Source organism: Macrotis lagotis, chromosome X, assembly GCF_037893015.1.
Source record: "Macrotis lagotis isolate mMagLag1 chromosome X, bilby.v1.9.chrom.fasta, whole genome shotgun sequence".
NCBI lineage: Eukaryota > Metazoa > Chordata > Mammalia > Peramelemorphia > Peramelidae > Macrotis > Macrotis lagotis.
Window position 1 is genome coordinate 666,765,223 of NC_133666.1, and position 8,941 is coordinate 666,774,163.

An 8,941-nucleotide genomic window follows, 5' to 3' on the forward strand; every position below is an offset into this window, starting at 1 on the left:
TAGCACATAGTAAACACTTAATACATTTTTATTTAACAATTGATTAATGATCAGAATAAAAATAAAATTTTAAAAAATGAGTGAGTTCCTTGAGGGCAGCAAATGTCTTCTGTTTATGTTTCTAGTATTAGTTAAGGGCTTCATTAATATTCTATTAATCTTCCATGAGGCAGCAAAGAGGGTGCAGTGGATAGAGCACTGGCCCTGAAGTCAGGAGGACTGGAGTTCAAATCCAGCCTCAGACACTGTATGATCTTGGGAAAATCACTTAATCCTGATAGCCAGGGCCATCTTCAGTTGTCCTGATCACTTGGACTCAGTTGACTCTGGAGGAGAAAGTGAGGCTGGTGACTTAGCACAGCCCCTCCCCCACTCAAATCCAATTCATGTGCTTGAAATGGCATCACCTCCCTGATGTCATGGTCTTATTTGAGAATGAAGGACAAATGTCATCATTAATAATCTATCCATACATGCATGCTTTCATCCATCCATCCATCCATCCATCCATTCCTCTAACCCAATCTATCCATCTCCATCCATTCATCTATCTACTATCAATTCATCTATCTCTGTCTAACCATCTCCTTTGCATTTATCTCCCTTTTTGTCTCTTTCCCTTTCTCTTTCTCTCCCTCTTTTTTCTTTTGGCAAGGCAATGGGGTTAAGTGGCTTGCCCAAGGCCACACAGCTAGGTCATTATTAAGTGTCTGAGGCTGGATTTGAACTCAGGTACTCCTGACTCCAGGGCAGATGCTCTTCCACTGCGCCACTTAGCTGCCCCTCTCTCCCTCTTTCTATCTCTTCCCCTTCTGTTCCTCTTCCCTCCCCTCTCCTGCCCCCTCTCCTTTCTTTCTTCCCCAATTTTAAAAATTCTAACCTTAATAAAACCAAACATTTTATGTATAAAATCGAATTGAAAAAGAGGATTGTAATGGAACTTTATAACACATAACTTACCTTTACTTTTAATATTTTTTAATTTATTTAAGGCAATGGGGTTAAGAGTGACTTGTTCAAGGTCACACAGCTAGGCAATTATTAACTCTCTGAGATCAGATTTGAACTCAGGTCCTCCTGACTTGAGGGTCAGTGTGCCACCTAGCCCACCTTTACTTTTAAGTATATAATAAATTCAATTAAGTTTTAATAGCTTAAAATTGCACTAAGATATTTGGGACCCTTTGTAATTTCTTGTCTTATTCCTCTGTCCTTTTAATTTGCTTCCTTTTCAATACCCTTTAATAGCCTATTTATTATTTTAAAAAATATTTGAGTAACCCTCTTTTATTTTTCTTTCTCTTTTTGGCTGCCCCCACCCCTAGTCCTACTCTTCTTTACATTCCTTTCAATTAAAACAAAATAAGACAAAACTCTTGTGACAAACAAACATGCAAAGTCAAGGAAAAACAAATTCCCCCATTGGCTCTGAAAATGTATTTCTCTTGAGACCTTAATTTCCTTTTCGGGAGCTGATTGGCTAATGCATTGATTGGAATTCTTAAGTTTTTCTGAGTTGATCTTGACAGTGATAGTGTTACTATAGAAATTGTTGTCTTTCCTTCCATATGCATCAGTTCATACAAGTCTTCCCAGGTTTCTCTGAGGCTGACCCTTTCATCATTCCTTAGAGTTCAATAATATTCTAATACCTTCAAATGGCATAGCTTGCTTAATTAACAGTACCCCTATTGATGAGTGTACCCCATTCATTTCTAATTCTTTATCATTACAAAAAGAACTGCATGAGATAGTTTTGGACATAGGAATTCATTTTCTCTTTTGGGGATACCTTTGAGTCATTCTCCCTTCTTTCCTCTCTTTTACTACACCCCCCAAATAAAAAAAAAACTTGCCAAGTTTTATTAATTATCTTTTTGGTTTTTTTTTTTGCAAGGCAATGGGGTTAAGTGACTTGCCCAAAGTCACACAACTAGGCAATCATTAAGTATTGGAGGGCAGATACGAACTCAGGTCCTCCTGACTCCAGGGCTGGTGCTCTATCCACTGTGCCACCTAGCTGCCCCCAAGTTTGTTTTTAATTCTCAACTACAGTGGTGTCAAATTCAAATAGAAAGAGGTTGGGGGCTGTCACTAATCTATACAAAAAGATTTCTGAGAGTGACTTATTGACTTAGTTTTCAAATGCATTATATTTTACCATATTTTAATTTATTTTGTTGATGTCCCAATTGTCTTTTTTAAAAAAATTTATTTTTGAATTTTACAATTTTCCCCCTAATCTCGCTTCCCTCTCCCATCTCCCATAGAAGGCAATCTGATAGTCTTTACATTGTTCCAGTTGCCTTTTAATCTGGTTCAGGTATCATTTGGGAATATGTTGGCCCTTATTTGACCTGTAAGTCACGTATCTGACTTCTGTATAGCATCTCTGCCCTCTGTCCCCATTACTTAATTCATGACCACTAAGCTGGTTCAGACCCATCACTGCTTGCTGGAACTCTTGCAAAACCTTGTAATTAGACTCTTGACTTTTGGTCTCCTCTCTCTAACCCATTGTTTATTGAGCTTCCAAGATAATTTTCCCATTGCACAAATATGTGTCATTCTCTTTCCCCCTCTAGAATTTTCAGTGGTTCTCTATTGCCTCAAGGATACAAGATAAAATTTTCAGTTTATTATTTGAAATCTGGCTCTATCCTCTTTCCAAAATAACTGTACATGATTTCCCAACAAACACTCTATAGTCTAGTCAAACTTATTCTCCTTGAACTCCTATCTTTGTGCAAAGATTGGATAGAATTCATTTCCTCCTTATATTTGTTTCTTTAAGAGATGGATAAGACCACTGGCCCTGGAGTCAGGAAAACCTGATTCAAATTCAGCCTCAGACACTAGCTGTGTGATCTTAGGCAAGTCATTTCTCTTTGCCTCAGTTTCCTCAACTCTAAAATGAAGATAGTATGAAGGGTAAGAATTAACCAGCATCTCAGAATTGTGAGTGCAAATGAGATATTTATAAAACGATCAGCATAGTCCTTGGAACATGGTTGGTTTTTGTCCTTTGTTATCAATGACCAAAATGACATCATTTGTTAGAGTCAAGTTATAGTGTGTCCACTGTGGCTGATCAGACAGAATTGAGCTTGGAATGCTCTAACACTTGGGGTGGTTACTCTAAACTTCCATATCTCACATTTCCCTTGAGCTGCTTCCATTCTGCCTTGCTCATAGAGCCCAGCACCTTCGCTGATGAGGGTATGCCATATTGGGTGGTCCTGTGCCAGCGTCTTTCAGATCACAACATCAATTCCAAAGTTCTTAAGAGAGATCTTCATGTCCCTGAGTCACTTTTTCTGATCCTCCTGTGAACTCTTGCCTTGTGTGAGTTCTCCATAAAACAGTCTTTTTTTGGCAAGCGTACATTTGGCAATTGAACAACATGGTCAACCCAGTGCAGTCGTGCTCTCTGTAGCATTGTTGGAACATTGGCAGTTTAGCTCAAGAAAGACCTCAGTGTCTGGTATCTTTTCCTGCCAGGTGATCTTCAGAATCTTCCTAAGACAGTTCAAATGGAAGCGACTCGGTTTCCTGACAGGGAGCTGGAAGACTGTCTGGGTTTCATAGGCATACAACAGTGAGGTCAGCATAAGGATTCTGTAGACCAGTCAGTCTAATACCTCTCCTACATTTTCTCTGGAACCTCCCAAATACTGAGCTAGCGCTGGAAATGCCAACCTCATTATCAATGTATACCTTCCTGGAAAACACACTGCCATAGAGCATAAGAGGCTCTTAGTAAAGGTTTATTGATTTGATTGAAAATAAGATATTTATAAAATGCTTAGTACATATTAGGTTCTTAGTACTTGTGTCCACACCCCACCATATGTAGGCCGTTTGAGGGTAGTGCCTATTTTGTATTCGTCTTTTGATCTAAGTACCTACCACAGTGATTGGCACATAGTAGGTGGTTAATGAATTGCTGTTGCATGGGATCAGAAGCTCAGTTTTCTTTTGTCTTAGAGACAGATTTGGTTAGCCCTTCCCATCAGACATTTCCTCTGGCTCCCAGATTGTTAAGTGAATCCTCTAAGTAGATCATCATTCTCCCCCAACTGCCCTTGCTGGATTCTTCAATGATGAGGAAGGGAAGTGGCTTTTCCCCATTGAGTATGACAGGTTGCTTTGATCTCTTGTTTGAACTTCAGGTTTGTTTCCTAATCAAACCATATTTAGCTTTTTGATTTAACTCTTTCCTGGACTTCCTGACCTGGTCCATTGTGACTCAGAGTATCAGATCTATCTCCACCCAACTGCCTGGGGGCAGTGTGGCCTGCTAGCAGAAGACCATAAGATCTTTTTTCTTGACCTTTGTTTTCTCCTCCGAAAAATTCCTCCATTTCTGAGTTGGAAGAGTTTTTAAGAGACTATCTTTTCTAACCCAGATAAGAATTCTGTTTCATCCAACCTAATAGAAGTCATCTAGCTTCCACCTGAATACCTCAACTTATGAGGAACCCCTTTCCTTCCAAGGCAGGCCTTTTCACTTTTGGTTGACTCTCATTAGCAGAAAGTCTTTCCTTAGACCAAATTCTAATTTGTTTCCTGACTTTTACCCTCTCCTAATTTTGTCCTTTGGGATCAAGGAGACGAGTCTAATCCTTTCTGTCGGAAAGATTTTAAATATTATTATGCCTGCCCTCCCCCCATCTCCACCATCAGTTACAGAGGGAGTTAAGGGACATGGTGGAGAGAACCCTGGCCCCGAAGATCATTAAGATGAGTTCAGACCCTTATTAGCTGTGTGACCCTAGACAATTCACTTAACTTCTGTTTGCCTCATTTTCCTCAACTGTGAAATGGGAATAATAAAAGACCCTGTCTTTCAGGTTGTTGTAAAGACAAATGAGAATATTTGTAAAGCACTTAGCCTTTAGTGCTTGGTACATTTTGATATTACATAAAAATTTACTCCCTTCCTTCTCCCCCTCCTCTTAACCTTCTCTTCTACACTCCCACCCCCACCCCTGCTCCTATTTGACTTCAATTGATCCTGATATGACCTAATCCTCTTTGCCTTAGTGGCCCTCCTCTCTTATTTTCCATTTTTTTCAATGCTAGGTGGCTCAGTGGATAGAGCAAAGTGAAAAGAGCAAAGTCGAGAAGAGCTGAATTGGAATTCTATCACAGACACTTAACTTGGCTGTGTTACCTTCACTTACCCACTCTGTGCATTGGTAGAAGCATCTACCTAAGACTTGTGAGCATCAAATGAATTAAAAGCAATTTACAAACAAAGCACCATATAAATACTATTATTTTTGGCCTTAAGGCAAGATTATAATGTTCATAACTAAAATCATCATTGCAAAAGGGTCTCATCAGAGAAGAAGACTAAGATGATCAATATCCTCTTATGTGCATTTTTCTTGTTTTTGGTCAATCGTGTTGAACTTTGTGTAACTCCCTTTGGTATTTTCTTGGCAAAGATCCTGGAGAGGCTTTCCATTTTCTTCTCCAGTTCATTTTACAGATGAGGAAATGGGGTGAAATGACTTACCTAGGGTCAAACATTGATGGTATTTATCCTTGAAGAAGACCATGACATCAGGGTTGGTGATGCCATGACATGCATAAGAATTAGATATGAGTGAGAGGTGCTGTGCTATGTCACCAGCCTCACTTTCTACCCCCAGAGCCATCTGGGTCCAGTGACCAGATATGAATCAGGACGACTGGAGATGGCCCTGGATGTGAGGCAATCAGGGTTAAGTGACTTGCCCAGAGTCACATAGCTGGTAAGTATCTAGCCCTCCTGACTCCAAGGGCAATTCTCTATCCAAGTGACAGGTCAATTTGAACTCAAGTCTTCCTGACTCCAGGTCTAGCACTTTATCTCACTGCCCTTATTTATTTTAGCTATTTCAGTGAATGTTTTAATAACCCATCATTCAGAACCATTCTGAGCTGTCTTCCACTGAAAAATTCTAGTACTTTTTTATCTTTTTTATTTTAATTCCTTTTTTTTTTTTTAGTTTTTGCAAGGCATTGGGGTTAAGTGGCTTGCCCAAGGCCACACAGCTAGGTAATTATTAAGTGTCTGAGGCCAGATTTGAACTCAGGTACTCCTGACCCCGGGGCCGGTGCTCTACCCACTGTGCCACCTAGCTGTCCCTTTATTTTAATTCTTAAGGTAGATTATCAATATCTTTTATCAGTTGGACTGACTGACACTGAATATTGTCTCTGCTAAAAATTTACCCAGTGTCATATCTTCTTTGTTCAGGAGGTATTGTGGGTTTATAATCTGATTTTTTCTACCTGTTAGAAGGCTGAAAATCGTTCCCATAAATAGGGTCACTAATGTCCCCAAAGTGCTTGGGTAGAAGTAAGAAAGAGAATATATATATTATTCATTAGAAAAGTCCTTTTGGTAGCAGTTTTCCATGGTAGTAAGACTGAGAAGTCTGCTAAGTCTGTGAATTTCAGAGAAAAACTACTTTCAGTATAATTTGCAACAGAAAGGGGTAATGGTAATTTCTCAAAGCAGGTGGAGGGTAAAAGTAAGCCCCAACCCATGTTGAAAAATAGAATCTAAATATAAGACCCAGAAATTAACCAATTGAGTTGGCATAAGGATTTAAAATTACCAAAGTAAACAAGCCCAAGAGAGGTCTCCAATCATGCCAAATATACTAAGTGTGGCCTGTAACAGACCTCCCATTAATGATGCCAGGGCCATGATCCCGATGCAAAGTATGCCAAACATCACACTTGTTCCTTGAGAAAACCTAAAATGAGTCGTTGATGAAGGTGAAATTAATTGTAGTTTGATGAGATCTTCTATGGTGATGGCAGCTAAGGTGATGATGCTGGTGGACTCCGTGCTCAACATTCTGCTCTAAGTGCAAGAGACAAAAAAGCCATTAAATTTAAGATTTAAAATATGCATGGAGAGGTAGGGCATGACTTGATCTGGGGCTCTGATTTTGCCTGATGTCCAAGAATCACAGTTATGATACACCGAGTACAATGACAAGCCACTAAGAACCGCACAGATAAGAATTATCCAGAGTCCCACGAGACTTAAATAAAGGGCTAGTTTTGCATGGAACTTGTTTTTACAAGGCAGGTATCTCTGCACTTGGGATTGCTTGACTCCAAAGATGCCAATCCAGGTGATGGTGCCACCTATTGTAATGGTCCAGAAGGTGTGTCTCTGAAAAGGACTAAAATTAAAGTCCAATATTCTTAATCTTACTCCTTCCTTAGCATGTTGCAAGATTGTGACTATTCCATCTTGAATTCTTGAAGCTTGCACAATTATGGAAGCAAATCCGGTCACCATAATGACAGATTGAAAAACATCTGCCCAGATAACAGCTTTGAGGCCTCCCAATGCATAGTAGAAAGTACAGACAAGCCCCGTTGTGACCACTGCACTCCAGAGTTCATATCCTGTGACTTGATTCAAAGCAAGGGTGGGAGGATAAATAACAATTCCAGTGCAGAGTATTGTTTGAGTAATGAAGAAAACCGTTCCAAGGATACAAATCTGCTTTTTAAATCAAAGTTCTAAGTATTCAAAGGTACTGCTGATCCCAAGCTGGTAGAGAATGGGCATGTAGATCTCTGTGGTGATGATGATCACCAGGGTGTAAGCTATGCTGAAGTGGGTGAACTTGGCACCCAAGCAGTACACCTCGATTGGCATGCCTAGCACAGTTGATGGCTGACATAAAGCTGGTCGTAAGTGAGCATCATGGGCAAATATGACATCTGGCTCCCACACATGAGGAACTTACTGCCTGAACGCTTGCCTCTTTTTACCCAATGCCAACAGTGGATGAGATGACTAACGTACCTAGGAGTACCATATAGTCCCATACTGAGAACTCATGTGACATGGCAGCAGACTCACTATGGCCATATGTAAGGAAGAATCAAATTCTGAGCAACTTTTGCTATATTTTACTGTGGATTTCCACAGAGTGAGAGAGAGTGATGTTTTGACACAATGATGTGACTCCGGAAATATATGTAGGGGACACAAATACCTAGAGCAGATGAGTAGAACAATTCAGCCTTCTATTGCTTCCATGTAAATATAATATTGACCCTGCCTTGTTGACTCCTCACTGATCTAGAATGATGTGTGGTTTCTGCTGGGATGGATATTCTTATTTATTTGTCTCCTGGTTATCGCTAAGCATTGTTCCAATGAGCACAACTGCTATGATGTCATAGACTTTCTCTCTGTGGCTGGTTTCTGGATTCAGCAGGAAAACTCAGCTGAGAGCACTTTTCAACAAAGAACTCTATTAGCTCTCTCTCTCTTATCTTTGTTGAGTTGAAACCTCAGCTCTTTTTGAGAGGGAGACTCTTCATGTGTGAAGGAACAGACTAAGGAAAAACCTAAGTGACTTTTCTCTTCATAATGAAAAGGAGATCTGTCAGTTCCCAGAACCCATGACTGGACTTGATCTTTTCTCCATAGAAAGAAGACTTTTGTTCCCAGGGCCAAGGTCTTTTGGAATACAGAACAGTCAAGTTTTTTTTAATATGTCTTTGAATTGCAAATTCCTTCTCACCAGTGCCAAGGTCTCAGCCCTAAACCTAATTCTAACTTAGGGTAAGAAAGCCTTTATAAATCTTGCTTCATTTCCCCATGGGGATCCATAAAAGGGATCTAACCCCTTTTATATTCTACCCTCAAGCAATACACAATCTAGTAAGGAATAGAAGTTGCCTTCAAAACTATTATTAGTTTTTTAACTAAAATGTTGTTAGTCTGTAGGGGAGGTATGAGCAAAGTTGAAAGGGAGAGGATACTTTTAAGTGGGTGATTTTACATGGAGGACAAGGGCTTTGATCTGGGTCTTAAAGGATGATAGAATGTCAACAAATAGAAAGTGAGACTTGGCCAGCATAAAAAAAAAAAGCATGGAGGTAGTAACTAATTTTATTTAGGCGAAAT

The 8,941-nt window shown here is 39.7% G+C and overlaps 1 pseudogene; it reads right to left on the reverse strand.

Annotated features, from left to right (window-relative positions):
• Positions 1–6,178: 6,178 nt before the first annotated feature.
• Positions 6,179–7,871, reverse strand: LOC141499567 (sodium-coupled monocarboxylate transporter 1 pseudogene; annotated as a pseudogene).
• Between the last annotated feature and the right edge of the window lie 1,070 nt (positions 7,872–8,941).